A 16,587-nucleotide genomic window follows, 5' to 3' on the forward strand; every position below is an offset into this window, starting at 1 on the left:
AGGCCAGTTTTCAGCAGGGGTCAGTTCCCTGCAGGGGATGCACCAGAAGCAACCCTACATTGATGTTTCCTTCCTCTCACCTTCCCTTCCCCTCTAAAGATAAATAAATAAAATATTTTTTTAAAAAAGAAGACACTTTAACATTGTTACCAAACATCAAGTGGGATCCTGCTGCCTACCACTACCCTCTAGGCAAAATTCTAGGGGCAAAGTTTTGGTGATAAAGGAAAGGAGTCTTTACTCAAAAGTTACGCAATTTTGAATAACAGCTGTACACATGTATTAGTCACTTAAGACTATCGATTAAAGCTGAAGTCTTTAACTCTTTAGTTACAGTTTTAATCACTTAAACCTATCAATTAGGGCTAAATTATTTAACACCTGAGTTCCCCTATCATTCCTCCTGTTCGTTTTTAATTATTTTATTTTTATAAGATTAGTTTTCAAACTAAAACAACATAAGATACAAAAGCTGCACAATTTTGGAAGAATGGCAAACCTCTTCCTCAGAGCCCATCCACTCCGTAACACCCCAAAAGGAATAACCTTCACAGTTACCTGGCAGGGGAGATACCATGTGCATGAAGGTGGTTTTCCCAGGGTGAGGCTCACCCACTGCATTCCAGGTGTGCTGCCTCGTGCACGTTCCCCAAATGTGCAAAACTCAACTGCACAATGTGTGGTAGTCGGGGACTGCATCCGCACTCTCCCCTGGTTAAAAAAAATAAAATAACCTTGCCACCTTCTGCCAGTAAAGCCTGATCCTAGGCTGTGCCTGGAGTTGCTTCTCCCATTTAAAATGCTGTTTCTTGCCCTGGCTGGTATAGCTAGGTGGATTGAGCACGGGCCTGCAAACCAGAGTATCGTGGTTCGATTTCCAGTCAGGGCACGTGCCTGGGTTACAGGCCAGTTCCCAGCAGGGGATGCATGGGAGGCAACCATACATTGCTGTTTCTCTCCCTCTCTCCTTCCCTTCCCCTCTAAAAAATAAATAAATAAATCTTTAAAAAATAAATAAATAAAACGCTGTTTCTTGAGAAATTCAGGGCAGTTGCAGCACTATCATCCAGGCATCCTCAAAGAAGAGAGCCAGAGAGCCAGTCTCTGCCCACCTTTTGTTTTAAATCTTCTGTCCCATAATTCCATGTACTTTGGAGAAGCTCAGCTTCTCAGCCCATCTCCTCCTAGACTGTATACCATTGCCTCAGGCAACCTCCTCTTACAACCACTCTCTACTCCTCCCTAGTGATCTGATTAGATCCCTCTGTAACAACATTTCATATAATAGTATTTTGGTGGTGATGAATGACTTTAGCTTTGTTATTGTCCCAGAAGTTCTTTATCTCCCCTTCAATTCTAAATGATAGCTGTGCTGGGTAGAATAATCTTGATTGTAGGTTCTTGTTTTTCATCACTTTGAATGTTTCTTGCCAGTCCCTTATAATCTGCAATGTATATTTTGATAAATCAGCTAGGAGTCTTACGGGAGTTTCCTTGTAGGTAACTGACTGTTTTTCTCTTACTCCTTTCAAGATTCTCTCTTTGTATATAGCTTTCCACACCTTAGTGATTCCATGAGGCCCTTTCCTACCAAACATTCAGGGCCCACCCAAGCTGTTTCCAGTGGCTTTTTTGTACAAATAGCTTATCTTGGCCCATGCTTCAGATTTTTCTAAATTCTCTCAAACAAGAAACATCTGGCTTCAGTGAGCTCCATATTTAACCCTAAATTGCTCCAGATGCAGCACTAGCAGCAGCCAGCCTTGGTTTACAGGTTGCCCTTGTTGGGACACCTCCAAGCCCAGCACAACCAGCAGACATCAGCAGATCACTTTGTAGCTTGTGTTGTATGACACTGGGCAGAACACAGGAATGGCTGACCTTGGGCGTACCAACAATAATCAAGTCTCAACTACAAAAGGAAGGTATACGCAGCCCACATGCTTGGTACACCTTGAGTACCTAACTTACATAATAAGGATGCTGTACTGCTGGACCCTGCAGGATACCTACTACATAGGACCATTCTACCAATACCAGCAGATGTAACAACTTTATTCAATACATAGAGTGACTGCCAAAATGAGGAGACAAAGAAACACTGCCCAAATGAAAGAAAAGAAAAAGACTCCAGAAAAAAATGGAGAAAAGCAATCTATAAGCTGCAATGTTAAAAGCATGGAGAATAAGTATGTTCAAAGAACTAAGTGAGAATTTTAACAGCATAAAAAAGGACCAGTCAAAAACTAAAGGATGCACATTAAGGATGCACTAACTGAAATAAAAAAATAAATTACAAGGAATCAACAGTAGAGTGGACAAAGCCAAGAATCAAAGCATCAATTTGGAATATTAGAAAGTAAAAAAAACAACCAGTCAAAATAGCAAGAAGAAAAAAGACTCCAAAACAACGATAATTTAAGGCGCCACTGGGACAACTTCAAGCATACCAGCATTTACATCATGGGTTTACCAGAAGGAGAAGAAAGAGAGCGAGAACTTGGAAACCTGTTTTAAAAAAATAATGACAGAAAACTTCCTTAACTTGGTGAAGGTAATAAACATACAAGTCCAGGAAGCACAGAGTGCCAAACAAGGAGATCCATACCAAGACATATTATAATTAAAATGCCAATAAAGAAATAATTTTTTGCTGAGATCCATAATGGCAGAGGAGTCAGTGGAAGTTACACTAATCCTCTCTTGTGACCAATATTGAATTACAACTAAATTGTAGAGAAATCACCCAAAATAACCAACTGAACACTTGCTGGAGAGAAGCCATATAACCACGGACAGATGGAAGAAATCACTTCACCACAACATGACTGGTAGGGAATGCAGAGAAGCATGGGAGGGCTGGCTGGGTTACCACTGGCAGCAGTTGAAGTGTTGAGGGACATTTCAGGGGCCAGGGATAACCCTGGGAGGTGTGAGGTTCAAACCTGAAGATGGGTGCCCCAGCCCAGCACCACAGCTGGAAAGAATCCCAGATAACAACCAGCTGTGGAAAGGATCAGTGTTTCTGCCTGCCATGGAAAGATAGCTGGAGATACAGACAGTCTCTTAAAGGGTGAACACACACAATTTCTGATTATAGGCACTTAACCAGGGCTCCAGAAGAGGGAAGGCAGAGTGGACCAAAGATGCTTGAGGAGAGTCTGGGGCTAGTGGCTCTGAGGAGAAAACTGGAGGAACCACTACCAGGATCCCCATGCTGAGTCACTATTGTGCAGAAGCCATCTTTCTCAGGAAGAGCATGCCTCTCCAAGGTCATCAGCCTGAGGGGAATCAATAGTCCTGTCCACAGGAATTACACTGCCCCACCCTGCAGAATTTAAGCTGGAATGCTTATCACAAATTAATGAGAATAACAACCAATCAATTTAAAGTCTCATTAGTTTAAGTTCTAAGGCAGAAAACACAAAGAAGCAGCCAAAATGGGCAGACAAAAAAACATATCTCAAATGAAAGAACGAAAGAATTCTCTAGAAGAAGAACTAGATGAAATAGAGGCAAACAATGCATCACATAGTTTAGAGTAATGATTATAAGGATACTCAATAGCATGAAAAAAACATAGAAGCCATAAAAAAAGAACTAGTTAGAAATAAATAGTGCAATATCTGAGATAAATAATATACAGGAAGAAATAAACAGTAGGTTAGATGAAGCAGAGGATAGAATCAGTGTTTTGTAAGACAAGGTAGAAAGAAACACCCAGGCAGAGCACCAAAAGAAAGAAAAAAAATTTAAAAATCAAGAGAGCTTAAGAAACATTTGGCCAGCATGAAATGTAACAAAATTCACATCGTGGGAATACCAGAAGGAGAAGAGAGTGAGCCTGAGATTGAGAACCTATTTGAGTTAATAAAGACCCCAAACTTCCTTAATTACGTGAAGGGAAAAATCACACAAGCCCAGGAAGCTCAGAGAGTCCCAAAAAGTTGGACACAAAGTGGCCTACACCAACACATATCATAATTAAAATGGCAAGGCTTAAAGACAAGGAGAGAATCTTAAAAGCCACAAGAGAAAAGCAGGTAGTTACCCATAAGGGAGCACTAATTAGACTGGCATCTGATTTTTCAACAGAAACATTTAGGCCAGAAGGGAGTGGTGAGAAATATTCAAGGTAATGAAAAGCAAGGACCTACAATCAAGGTTACTTTGCCCACCAAGGCTATCATTTAAAATCAAAGGAAAAATAAGAAGCTTCCCAGATAAGAAAAAGCTAAAGGAGTTTAGCGAACTACTACTTCAACAAATGTTGAAGGGCTTGTTTTAAGAAGAAAAAGAAGAAACAGAGAAAGGAAAAAAAACAGAGAAAACCATCTAATGGTAAAATGGCACATAAGTATCTATCAACAATCACATTAAATGTAAATGGATTAAATGCTCCAACCAAGACATGGGGTAGCTGAATGTATAAGAAAATAAGACCCATATATATGCTGCCTCCAAGAGATTCATCTCAGATCAAAAGATACACACAGACTAAAAGTGAAAGAGTTAGAAATGGATTTCATGCAAATGGAAAAAGAAAAAAACTGGGGTAGTAGCACTTATATCAGACAAAATAGATCTTAAAAACTAAGGCTATAGTAAGAGACAAAGAGTGATACTGCATAATGATACAGAGAACAATCCGACAAGAGGACATAATCCCGGTAAACACTTATGCGTCCAACACAGAAGCACCTAAATATGTAAAGCAAATCCTAATGTACAGAAGAGGAGAGTTCTACAGAAATACAGTAATAGTTGGGGGGTTTTAACACCCCGTTGACTTCAATGGATAGATCTAGACAGAAATTCCACAAGGAGACAGAGACTTAAACAATACACCAGATTAAATGTATTTAATTAATATCTGCTGAAAATTTCACCCCCAAAGCAGCAAACTATGCATACTTTTCAAGTGCACATGAAACACTTTCTAGGATAGACCACCTGTTGGAACGCAAAACAGGTCTTAATAAATTTAAGAAGATACAAATCTTGTCAAACATCTTCTCTGATCACAATGCTATAGAACTAGAAATCTATCACAAGAAGAACACTGAAAACCACACAAAGACATGGAAGCTAAATAACATGTTACTAAACAATGAATGGATCAAGAGCAAGATCAAGAAAGAAATCAAAAGATATATTGAAACAAATAGGAATGAGGATACAACAGTCCAAAATCAGTGGGAAACTGGGAAAGCAATCCTAAAAGGAAAATTCACAGCATTATAGGCCTATCTCAAAAAAACAAAAACAAAACAAAACAAGAAAAAGCTTAAATAAATAATCTAAGTTTACACTTAAAGCAACTTAAAAAAGAACAACAAACAAAACCCAAAGTGAGTAGAAAGAAGGAAATAATAAAGATCACAGCGTAAATAAATGAAATGGAGTCTAAAAAAATGATACAAAAGATCAATGAATCTAAGAGCTGGTTCTTTGAAAAGATAAACAAGATTGACACACCTTTAACCAGACTCATCAAGGAAAAAAAAGAAAGTTCCCAAATCAAAATATCAGAAATGAAAGGGCAGAAATAACAACTGACACCAAAGGATTGTAAAACATTACTGTGAACAACTATATGTCAACAAACTGGAAAACCTGGACAAAATGGACCCTGGAAACATATAATCTTCCTAAACTAAATCAGGAAGAATCAGAGAATCTGAATAGAAAGATTATACTTAATAAAATTGAAGCAATAATCAAAAACTCCCAACAAATGTCCTGGACTGGATGGCGTTATAGATGAGTTTGAAAAAACATCCTGAAAAAAACTAACATCTCTCCTTCTCAAACTATTCACAAGATGGAAAAGGAGGGAAAGCTCCCAAACTCATTTTATGAGGCCCGCATTATCCTAATTCCAAAACCAGATAAAGATACTACAAAGAAAGAAAATTAGAGGCCAATATCCCTAATGAACAAAGAAGCTAAATCCTCAACAAAACACTAGCCAATCAAGTGAAGCAATGTATCAAAAAGACCATACAGCACAATCAGATGGGATTTATTCTGAGATTGCAAGCATGGCACAACATTCACATATCAACAAATTATATTCACCACATAAAAAATTTTAAGGGTAAAAACCACATTATCATAACAATAGTTGCAGAATAAGTTTTTGGTAATATCCAGCACTCAGATCTGGCTGGTGTAGCTCAGTGGATTGAGAGCAGAACTGTGAACCAAAGGGTCACTGGTTTGATTCCCAGCCAAGGCACAGGCCTGGGTTGTGGGCCAGGTTCCTAGGAGGTGGCACACAAGAGGCAACCATACATTGATATTTCTCTCCCTCTTTTTCTTCTTCCCCTCCCCCCCTCTCAAAGTAAGTAAATAAAATATTTTTTAAAAAGATAATATCCAACACCCATTTATAATCAAAATTCTCTGCAAGGTGAGAATAGAGGGGAACATACCTAAACATAATAAAGGACATGTATGACACTGTCAGCACCATGCTCAATGGGCAAAAACTGTGTTTCCCTTTAGATTGAGAACAAGACAGGGATGTCCATTTTCACCTCTTATTCAACAGAGTATTAGAAGTCCTAGACACAGCAATCAGACAGGAAGAAGAAATGAAAAGCATCCAAATTGGAAAGGAAGATGTAAAACTGTTTATCTTTGCAAATGACATGATACTGTACATAGAGAACCCCAAAGGTTCTACCAAGAAATTATTAGAACTGATAAATGAACTCAGCAAAATAGCAGAATGCAATATTAGTATCCAGAAATCAGTTGCATTTTTATGTGCCAATATCAAATGAACAGAAATGGAAATTAAGAAAACAATCCCATTCACAATGGCTTCAAAAAGAACAAAATACCTAGGAATTTACCTCACCAAGGATATAAAAGACATATACATGGGAAGTTATAAGACACTGAAGAAAGAAATTGAAGAAGATACAAATAAACAGAAGCATATATGGTGTTCATGCATAGGAAGAATCAACATCATTAAAATATCTATGCTGCCCAGAGCAATCTTTAGATTCAACACAATTTCTATCAAGATTCCCATGATGTCGTATTTCACAAAACTAGGACACATATTTCAAAAATGTATGTAAAACCACAAAAGACCCCACCTACCAACAGCAATCCTGAGAAAGAAGAACAAAGTTGGATGAATCACACTACCTAATACTAAACTATTCCATAAGGTCATAGTAATCAAAACAGCATAGTATTGGCATAAAAACAGATATATAGATCAATGGAACAGAACAGAGAGCCCAGAAATAAACCCATACCTTTATAGTCAATTAATATCCAACAGAGGAACAAGCACATACAATGGACAATAGATAGTTTATTCAAAAATGGTATTGAGAAAATTGGACAGACATGTGCAGAAAAATGAAACTAGACCACCTTCTTAATCACACGCAAGAATAAATTCAAAATGGATCAAAGAAAAATGTTAGAAGAAACCATAAAAATCCTAGAAGAAAACAAAGGCAGCAAAATCTATGGTATTGCTTGTAGAAAATGTTTGTCAGACATGTTTCCCCAAGCAAGGGAAACAAAAGAAAAAATAAACAAATGGGACCACATAAAACTAAAAAGGTTTGCTCAGCAAAGAAAAACGTCAACAAAATAAAAACACAACCCACAGAATGGGAGAATATATTCACCAATACACCTGATAAGGGGTTAATATTGAAAATTTATAAAGCACAGTCGTCCCTCACTATATTGCAGTTCACTTATTGTGGCTTCACTGTATCATGGGTTTTTAAATATATATATATATATATATATATATATATATATATATATACACATATATGTCTAATTCTGTATCATGGAGTTTTCACTATACTGTACACATACAGAATTTTATATGTTGTTAAAATTACATAGGCTTAAAGGTGCAGAAAGTGTTTAAGAGCATATGAAGCGTTTATAAGAGTGTGGGGAAGGTTAATAAGACTGGGAAAGGTTTATAGGAGTGTAGGAAGGGTTTATAAAGCCTTAAAATATATATAAATGATAAAATAAATATAAAGCCACTATGAGGATTTTCACTTATTGCAGGGGTCTCTGGAATATAACTCCTGAGATAGGTGAAGGATCACTGTACTTTCAAAACTCAACACCAAAAAAACAAACAACTCAATTAAAAAGTGGGCAAAGAACCCAAATAGACACTTCTCTAAACAGGAAATACAGGTGGCCAATAGACATATAAAAAGATGTTAAACATTACTAATTATTGGAGAAATGCAAATTAAAGCCACAATGAGATGTAATCTCACACCTATTAGAATGGCTATCAACAATAAATCAACAAACAACAAATGCTGGTGAGGAAGTAGAACCTTTTGCACTTTTGGTGTAAATGCAGACTGGTGCTACAACTGTGGAAAGCAGTGTAGATATATCTCAAAAATTTAAAAATATATTTGCCTTTTGACCCAGGGGTCCTCCTTCTGGGAATATAACTGAAGAAACCTAAAACACTAATTTAAAAGAACATAAGCACCCCTATGTTCATTGCACCATTATTTACAATCACCAAGATATGGAAGCAACCCAAGTGTCCATCAATAGATGAGTGGATAAAACAACTATGGGACATTTACACAATGGAATTCTACTTGGCTGTAAAAAAAAAAAATGAAAAACTTACCCTTTGTAACAGTATGAGTGGACCTGGATAACATTATGCTAAGTAAAATAAGCCAGTCAGCGAAAGACTAATACCATATGATTTCATTCATATGTGGAATCTAATGAGTGAAATGAACTAACCAGGAAAACCATGACAGACTCATAGATGGAGAACAGATGACAGCTAGTTGGGGTGGAGGGGCAGATAGGAGGTGGAGGGATTGAGCAAAGAGGAAAAAGGACTCATGGACATGGACCACAGTGTGGTGATTGCTGGGGGGAGGTGGTAAAAGGGGACTAAATGGTAATGGAAAAAATTAATAAAATTTTAATTTAAAACAAGAATGACAAGACAATTCCTTGGTAATAAATGAAGTTGGATGATTAATTTTCCTATATTACTGAAATATGTATTTTAGAATAAAATAAAATAAAATGTTAAAAACTATTTTAAAAAGAAACAATAACAAATTCAGTAAAGTTGTAGAATACAAAATCAATTTATTGTACAAAAAGCCATTGAGTTCCATATCCTAAGAATAAAGTATCAGGAAATAGATGAAAAAAATTTATTTTAAATTACTGTAAAAAGATCAAAATACTTGGGAAAAAACTTAACAAAGGTAGTGAAGGACCTCTATACTAAACTCTGTAAGACATTGTTTAAGAACTTGAAGGAGACACAAAGAAATTAAAACATATTCTCTGCTCACAGATTGGAAGAATCAACATACTTAAAATGGTCATATTATCTAAAGCAATGTCCAAATGTAATACAATGCTCATATACATCCCAATGGAATTTTTCAAAGAAATAGAAAAAAATATCAAATTTGTATGGGACCACAAAAGGCCCTAAATAGCTAAAACAACCTTCAGGAAAAAAACCAAAGCTGGAGGTATGACATTCCCTGACTTCCCATTATCAAACTACAATAATCAAAACAGTATGGCACTAGCAGAAAAATAGACATGTAGACCAATGAAACAGAATTGAGAAGCCAGAAAAAACCCACCTGCACATGATCAACTAATTTTTGACAAAGAAGCCTAAAACATATGATGAAGAAAGGAAAGTGTCTTCAGTAGACTGCGTTGGGAAAATTGGAAAGCTGCATGTAAAAGAATAAAATTAGACTGACATTTGACAACATACACAAAAATGAACTAAAAATGCATTAAAGTCTTAAATATAAGATCTAAAACAATAAAATACATTGAAGAAAATGTTGGTATTAAACTTATAGACCTTTTTTTCAGAGAGGCTTTTATAAACCTCACCCCAAAGGCAAAGGAAGTAAAAACAAAAATAAAAGAACAGTTGTACATCAAACTAAAAACCTTCTACACAGCAAAAGAAACCATCAACAAAACAAAAATCAACCATCTGAATAGAAGATGATATTTACAAACAATACCTTGATGAGGGGCTAATATCCAAAATATATAAAGACCTTATACACCTCAACAACAATAACATCCAATTTAAAAACAGCAGAGGACCTGAATAGACAGTTCTCCCAAGAAGACATACAAATGGCCAGCAGGTGTATGAAAAGATGCTCACTTCACTATCTACAAGAGAAATTGCAAATCAAAGCCACAATGAGATACCACCTGACACTTACTAGAGTGGCTATTATCAGTTGGACAAGAAATAATAAGTACTGTAGAGGATGTGCGGAAACACAAACACTCATACACTCCTCGTGGCAATGTAACTTGGTACAGGCACCATGAAAACAGTATGGAGTTTCCTCAAAAAATTAAGAATAGAGTTACCATATGACCTAGCAATTCTTTCCTTAGTATCTACCCCCAAATTTGAGAACATTTATTTGTAAAGATATATACATTCTTCTGTTCATTGCAGCTGTTCACAGTAGCCAAGACATGAAAAAAATGAAGCATCCTTTGATGAATAGTCGTACTCAGACATAACAAAGGATGAAAAACTGCCATTTATGATAACACGGATGGATTCTGAATATATCTTGCTAAGTGAAATAAGTTAAACAGAAAATGACAAGAACATATAAAACAGAAAGCAACAAACAAACAAATTCAGAGACACAAATTCAAAGACATAGTATGGTGGTTACCAAAGCAGAAGAGGGTCAGGGGAGCATGAAGTGAGTAAAGGAGACCAAATATATCAAGATGGAAGGAGACTAGACTTTGGGTGTTGAGCACTCAATGCAATGTGTAGATGCTGTATCATAGATTTGTACACTTGAAACTTATGTAATGTGTTAACCAATGCCACCCCAATAAACATAATTAAAAAATAAAAAGTTCTTCATTTATGTGGCAGTGCCTTGATGCATGATCACAATTCATTTAATGAGTATGAAAGGAAAAGCTACTGACAGTTACGCTGGAACAATTGGTTTAAATCAAGACTGTCCTGAAAGCAGCTGGGCTGCAAGTTCATTTCTTCAGGGGCCTTGGAAGGAGTGGGGACAGTCCCAGCTGGAGGTCTCCAAATCCTCTGTCTCCATCAGAGCAGCTCTGCTTTCCTCTGTTTTGTGTGGGTTAATGTTCCACAGAAAACCTAATATGAAGATTGAAAACTATTGGCTCAGATGAAAGTTTGAGGTTCAAGAGCAGAAAGGTTTAAATGGAGGAGATATTTTTCAGGAAAAGAAAAGACTGCTTCTTTTTTGTTGTTCCTCTCTATCTCACAAGACGAGGGGTGTTAAAATATTATGAAAGAACGCATGCTTTTTGAATTACAGCTATATTTTTAAACAAACCATTTGTTGGTGATGCAATTGCAAAAGGCATCTAAACTTACCATGTCTATATTTAATTTATAGAATTGCATGTTATAAAGGAATGAATAGATTTCTCCAGACTACGTTTAAAATTTACTTCTAAGTTGTGACTTTGTAAAGCCAGTTTTTATCTTGGATCACATTTTTTTAAAAATAATGCTGTGAAAATGAATATTCTTAACAACAGAAACAAATGCAGTGTGAGAATCAGTTGCTAAAGAGCCTAACATTTCCTTTTATAATTCACAAGTGTTGAAAGAAAGAAAAGTTATCCATATAACACGTGAATGCCAGTAAAAAGAGCTTAAGGTATACACAATATTGAATAAGAACTAAAAATTCAATGAAAATAAGTGGACTACTCTTCTGGGAAGTCTAGGATTGGATGAAATACCAAACCAAGGCCATGATTTTAGAAGTCATAAGTCAATATAATGAGATATAACTCTTTGTCTGGAATTTACATATGCAAAAATTTTAAGGGTAAATTTTAAAAAATTTAAACCAACCAAATTCCAACTCCAAACCTCAATGTATCAGGATATTAGATCTATCATTTTTGAGGCGCTTTGTGTTTTGCTGGCAAAGTCCTCAGCTCTTCCATAGCCCAGGTTTGTAGGGGACCCTCTGGTTATTGGATATCAGGTCCATGTCCCTTACCATGAGGACATTAATTTTCTAGTCCATGGTCCCCTCAGGTTGGGCAACTCTGCTGCTTAGACACAAATATCATCTTTGAAGAGACAAAAAGTCCTGACAACTGGGACTGTGGCTCTCTAAATGCCACAATCCTTCCCATGTTTGGGGTGCTACAAGGTTGTAAGGCAGGGCCTATATCTTGCTGGATTCTCAGATCTCTCTCCCCTCCTCAGTCAATCCTAGAGTTCTCATAGCTTTCTCAATGCCCTTAAACTTTCTTCTCCATCCCTGGCACAATTTTTATGGAGCTCTTGTTTTAAATAAAAGCAGGAAGACCTCTTAACATCTGGCCACTTTTGCTTTGACTCTGATCAAATCTTTTGGCCTTAATTGCAATGCTAGATGCCTGCTAGAAATGGGTGGCTGGGAAATATGTAGGCAGAACATCCACCTTTTAATAAATTATCCTTCCATTAAGGGCATCGTTCATGGGAAGGAGTGAAGGAAGGAGTTCTGTCCCAGTTCGATACATTGGAAAAATGCCATGATACCGTGAATACTTGTGGTCATCTGCATAACGCTTATCACCTTGCCTGCAGCTTTTAGCAGACCTGGTGCAGATTACCAATGTTTGGCCTGCTGCTTGTTAAAAACAGTTTGTTCTATGTTTTATGTACTTCAAGTGTCTTTGCCTTTTATGTACTTTTTCAGTGCTTTGTCTCTCAAATAGGCAGCCGTGGAGCTTTTGGTTTTTCACTTTGGAGTCTTCTTTAAAGTTATTCCATGTGTTTTCAAATGCTCTACGTTTTCAAAGCAGAGCTGGATTCTCCATGTGCTACTGGGTCCAAACTGTACACCTCATGTCCCTGCTGCCAAGGACATCTGACTTTTTCCAGCAGAATTGCTGTCATTATTGACTCTCATTATTATTAACTTTCAGTCTAGCAATTAAGATTTTAAAGCTTTTCCACTCATTATCCCATTTGATTCTCAGGAGAATCCTGAAAAGTAGGACAAATATTCTATTCTATGACCCCTTACTGAGGTCTGGATTACAGCCCTGAAAAACAGTAGGCTGACTGAGTATTTGTTGGTGGAAATCTAGTTGCAAAAACATATTCCAGATAACCAGAATGAACTGTACCCAGGCATTTATGTATTATTTCAGCCGAGGACAAATCACTGAACAGTATCTAAGGCACTCACTTACTAATCTATTGAGAATATTGCAGAGATCCTCACAGGGTTTGAAAGGCGTTCGTTATACCCTTCACTCTGAATCAGATTATACCCTTTGGAAGCCAGTTAAAATCTTCATGGAGAAGGTGTTCTCCATGTAACAAAAGGATCACTGTGAATTTTTTCTTTGTTTCTTTTTATCTTTTCCTCCCTTCCTGCTACATTCCTTCCTTCCCTCTCTTCTTTCTTCCTTTCTTCTCTTGTTCATTAATTTATTTCTTCATTCTTTCTTGTTTCTTTCCTCCTTACTTCCCTTCCTTCCTTCCTTTTTACTTTCTTCCCTTATGGACCTATAAAAAATCAATTTCTACTCACAAGGTTAAAAAGAAAACCCTGAGTAATAATGATTTTGCAAAAATACAAAGGTTGGCATTGACTCAATCAAATATATGGTTATATATATTATATGTAGTTAAATGTATCCATAACTATATGACAATTTACTAAGGTAAAAGGAATTTTTATTGATTGATCATGTATTATACATCAGACACTGTACTCAATTTTATGCATGTTTTGTCAGTTAAACCTCACAATCATTTTTTTTTTGCTAGGATCGATGAGTTTTATGCTTATATAATACTTCAATTTTTTCTTTTTTAATATATTTTATTGATTATGCTATTACAGTTGTCTCATTTCCCCCCTTCACTCCTCTCTACCCTACACACCTCCTCCCACCCACATTCCCCCCTTTAGTTCATGTCCATGTGTCATACATATAAGTTCTTTGGCTTCTACATTTCCCATACTATCCCTTACCCTCCCCCTGTCTATCTTTTACCTACCATCTATGCTACTCATTCTCTGTGCCTTTTTCCCCTCTCTCCCCCTCCCACTTCCCTGTTGATAACCCTCCATGTGATTTCCATTTCTGTGGTTCTGTTTCTGTTCTACTTGTTTGCTTAGTTTGCTTTTGTTTTTGTTTTAGGTGTGGTTGTTAATAATTGTGAGTTTGCTGTCACTTTACTGTTTATACCTTTTACCTTCTTTTTCTTAGATAAATCCCTTTAACATTTTATATTATGAGGGCTTGGTGATGATGAACTTCTTTAACTTGACCTTATCTCAGAAGCACTTTATCTGCCCTTCCATTCTAAATGAAAGCTTTGCTGAATAGAGCAATCTTGGATATAGGTCTTTGGATTTCATAAAGTGGAATACTTCTTTCCATCCTCTTTTTGCTTGCGAGGTTTATTTTGAGAAATCAGCTGACAGTCTGATAGGAACTCCCTTGTTGGTAACTGTCTCCATTTCTCTTACTGCTTCTAGGATTCTCTCCTTCATTTTAATCTTGGCTAATGTAATTATGACGTGCCTTGGTGTGTTCCTCCTTGGGTCCAACTTCTTTGAGACTCTCTGAGCTTCCTGGACTCCCTAGAAGTCTATTTCCTTTGCCAGAATGGGGAAATTCTCCAATTTTTGATCAAACAACTTTTCCACTTGTTGTTCTTCCTCTCCTTTTTCTGGTACTCCTCTAATTTGGATGTTGAAATGTTTAAAGATGTCCTAGAGGTTCCTAAGCCCCTCCTCATTTTATTGAGTTCTTGTCACTTCATTCTTTCTTGGTTGGATGTTTCTTTCTTCCTTCTGGTCCACACTGTTGATTTGAGTCTCAGTTTCTTTACTATCACTATTGGTTCCCTGTATATTTTCCTTTATTTTACTTAGCATAGCCTTCACTTTTTTCTCATTTGTGACCCAAACTCAACCAATTCTGTGAACATCTTGATTACCAGTATTTTGAATTGTGCATCTGAAAGGTTGGCTATCTCTTCATTGCCTAGTTTTATTTTTTTCTGGAGCTTTGATCTGTTCTTTCATTTGGGCCATTTTTTTTGTCTTGATGCACCTGTTACAAAGAAAGGGGCAGAGCCTTAGGTGCTCACCAGGGCAGGGCAACATACATAGCTGTATTGTGATGCTGTATGTGGGGAAAAGGTCCAAAAGGGAACAATGGCACTTACTCCACTCTCTGCCAGCTTTCAGTTACTTCTCCTGCTTCCCACAAGCAAAGTGGGCCCTTCTGGTGCTGATTTCCAGGTAGGTGAGCTTATGTGCATTCTAGGACCTTGTGGGTCTCTCCAACAAACTTTTCTGTGAGTTTGAGAGTTTCTCCCACTGCTGCCTCAATCCCCACAGGTGTTTTCAATCAATGGCTTGAGGCTTTATCTCTCTATGTTGGAGTCCTGGGTTGCACAGTCTGTCTCGCACCCCAGTTGTTCCTCCCAGTTTATCTGTGCATGAATGGGGGACCACCTGCTCTACCAGCTGCATCCTTGCATGCCCCACTCCACAGTCCAGCACTGGGTCCTCCAGACACCACTTTGCCTGGAGTCCTTTACCCATGCCAGTCTCCACCCCTCCTACCAGTCTGGATGAATGTGTCTTCTTTAACTCCTTGGTTGTTGGATTTCCATAAAGTTCAATTTTCTGTCCGTTCTAGTTGTTTTTTTTTGTTTTTATATTGTTGTTGTCCTTTTTTTTTTTTTTGGTTATGCAAGGAGGTAGAGCATGTCTACCTATACCTCCAACTTGGCTGGAAGTCTCCAGTCATCTTTTGAAATAATATTACTGTAGCTCAAAGTAGTGAATATGTTTGCTAAGATTTTATCATTAAAAAATGATAGAGGCAGAATCCAAAATCAGCTCTTAAAGGATTCCAAAGTAAACATGTTGTCATTACAGAAGTATGAATTGAAAATGATAAAATTTAAATTTGGATGGCATTTATAAAACCTATAACCTCAGGATTTCAAATGTCTCTTTAATGCAAAATGCCATTCCTCTAAAATTTTCTGCCAAGTGGTTGCCCAGTTTCTACTAGGACAAGTCTAGTAAAAGGTTGGATTATTTTCTTAAGAAATTCGTTCTTGTTTTGAGCTAGATTATGAAAGGGGAACCACTTTCATAATCTATCTTATCTTTTTCTCTATCTTATCTTTTGATATTGGTTATTCTTATGTCTAGGATGACCATATGTCCTATTTTGCTCAGGACAGTAATGGCTTCTATAAATTCATTGTCCCAGCATAATTATTTATAGTGTCTCATTTTAACTCTAAGAGATGCCCTGTTTTAGATAACAAATGGTACGTATACCATCCTTGAGAACATATAGATTGGACAGTTTTCCAAATATTTGAGGAGAGCCACCAAGTCTCTCATCACTCATCTCCTCTGCAGGCTAAATATTTCAGGTTGATTTTTTACCACAAATGACACAGTTGTAAATTTTCCCCAGTCTCCTCAATGGCCACAGTTGCTGGACCTTTTCTAACTTGGATGT

General features: G+C 37.0%; 1 non-coding gene across 1 annotated transcript; it reads left to right on the forward strand.

Moving 5' to 3' along the window:
* Window positions 1-550: 550 nt before the first annotated feature.
* Window positions 551-714, forward strand: LOC119000031 (U1 spliceosomal RNA). Its single transcript, XR_005069226.1, has one exon. It is a non-coding gene; the product is annotated as a U1 spliceosomal RNA (small nuclear RNA).
* Window positions 715-16,587: the final 15,873 nt, after the last annotated feature.

Source organism: Sturnira hondurensis, unplaced genomic scaffold, assembly GCF_014824575.4.
Source record: "Sturnira hondurensis isolate 20B ecotype Veracruz unplaced genomic scaffold, ASM1482457v3 Scaffold0015509, whole genome shotgun sequence".
Lineage (NCBI taxonomy): Eukaryota > Metazoa > Chordata > Mammalia > Chiroptera > Phyllostomidae > Sturnira > Sturnira hondurensis.